The sequence below is a fragment of the Trachypithecus francoisi genome, unplaced genomic scaffold (assembly GCF_009764315.1).
Source record: "Trachypithecus francoisi isolate TF-2019V2 unplaced genomic scaffold, Tfra_2.0 Lachesis_group0, whole genome shotgun sequence".
In the NCBI taxonomy this organism is placed as follows: domain Eukaryota; kingdom Metazoa; phylum Chordata; class Mammalia; order Primates; family Cercopithecidae; genus Trachypithecus; species Trachypithecus francoisi.
Window position 1 is genome coordinate 92,448,436 of NW_022681453.1, and position 1,818 is coordinate 92,450,253.

The 1,818-nt window shown below is 49.0% G+C and overlaps 1 pseudogene; it reads right to left on the minus strand.

The window, feature by feature from the left end:
• Window positions 1–740: 740 nt before the first annotated feature.
• Window positions 741–1,505, minus strand: LOC117076803 (annotated as a pseudogene).
• Between the last annotated feature and the right edge of the window lie 313 nt (window positions 1,506–1,818).

A 1,818-nucleotide genomic window follows, 5' to 3' on the forward strand; every position in this document is an offset into this window, starting at 1 on the left:
ACTCTCTCCCTCACCCCTTCCCCCACTTGGTGGACCCCAATTTATGGTTGAATTTATTTTATGGTTACCTCAGGATACAACTAAAAGTTTAAATTACAAATCACAGTCCTCCACAGGTGATCTGAACACATCCGTTCTTTTCAGCAGTGTGTTCCAAGAAGTCTAATATAGCCACAGCCTACTACAGAGTATTCCTTAAGGGCAGGGTACAGGACAGGTTAATTAAGGTCACTTAAATCTTCATCTTTTACAGCAGATCAGAACCTAGATGGCTGACTTTTTACGCAGGATTTCGGATAAGAATCCAGAAGAGCTGGTTTCAAGGTTCACATCGACACTTAATCATTGTAACCTTCTTAACAAGAAGTTGTGATCCACATGAAGTCCACAATGAGTGCAGCAAATCTGAGGTGGTCAACCCTTACAAAGGCTAGTATCTGCACATAAAATGATTTTGAAATGACCACTGGCTGCAGGTTTGGTTTTGTATTTGCAGAGTAAATATGAAGGAATACTGTTGAAACTAGTTCACATATTTATATAACAATGAAAATTCTCCTAAATCCAATATGCACAAAGCAGCCATGACACTTTAACTTCCACAGTGAAATAGGGCCAGTCATGAAATCGACTGATTTGCATCTGTGTATGAAGATCCAGCAGAGGTCAGATGATCAATGGCTGTTCGTGGTGGTTAGGTGTATTCTAGTTATCTCAGAAGGGTTAGCAAAGGCCATTCCTTAATTGTATTGTGAGTGGCTCCTTTTCTGATTTTCAGGCACAGCATAGTGGCCGTCTAGCTGAAGTTTAAGGGCCTGGTTTTTTGAAACCTCATCCCTACCTCTATTTTTGTGTCTTGTTACTTCAAATCTCTTCTCCATTTCTTTATCCTTCCGGCTTTCTACATGCTTGGCTGTTGACTGCAGGGATGGGAACTGTGTATCACTGTAGATTTCTGGTGGTCCTTGTGGTGTTTTCCTTGTTGTGGTTAACCTGGCCCCAGGGGCCTACACACACCAGTAGTCATTGCCAGTTCTGGGGTTTCTGTAACAATTACTGGAGCAGGAGGTGCTTGTACTGGAGCTGTTTTATTCCAGGGACCTGAAGATTTTTCTATACCACCACTATCTCCACCTTCTTTCCAGTTATCACCTGGATCTTGTCTCTTCATTGATCTTCTTCCTTTTCACTTATTTGCATTGCCTGAACCCAGAGGGCCCTGTCATCAACCTCTTTTTGCTCCAATCCTTTCCATTCATCTTCGTCCTTCTTCACAGTCTTGGTGGCGGCCCTTGGGTCCGCAGCCCCCGCGGTCGCTGTGCTGCCTTGGCCCAGCCGGGTTCCCGCTCCCTCCCCGCCGGCCGCTGCGCCCCCGGCGGCTCCACTGCTCCCGCCGCCCTGCCGGCTGAGCCCTCGGAACTCGCCGCCTGGTTGCTCCGCTCCTTCTTCTCCTTGTCCCAGTTGGCAAAGAAGTTGTGCAGGCTCCGCTCCTCTATCACGGCCATGGCTTCGGCCTCCTGGACCCCATGGGTGGAGCCGGTGGCGGGCGCGGCCCGCGGGGCTCCTAGCTCGGGGTCGAGGCCGGCTCTGCGCTCACGCTGCCGGCAGCCGCGACGCCTCAGCCCCGCGGGGTCTCCGCGGAGTGCGCGGCGGGGCGGGCGGCTCCCCCTGTGTGCTGGCTAGCGATTTTTGTTCTACATTAAGACCTTTTTGCTTTAACCTTAAATAAGTTCTTTGACAGAGCATATTGCCTGGTTAAGTAAGTAACCTGAAGTATGCCTTAGGATTGTGAAATGTCGTGAATTTGTCAATCCTCAG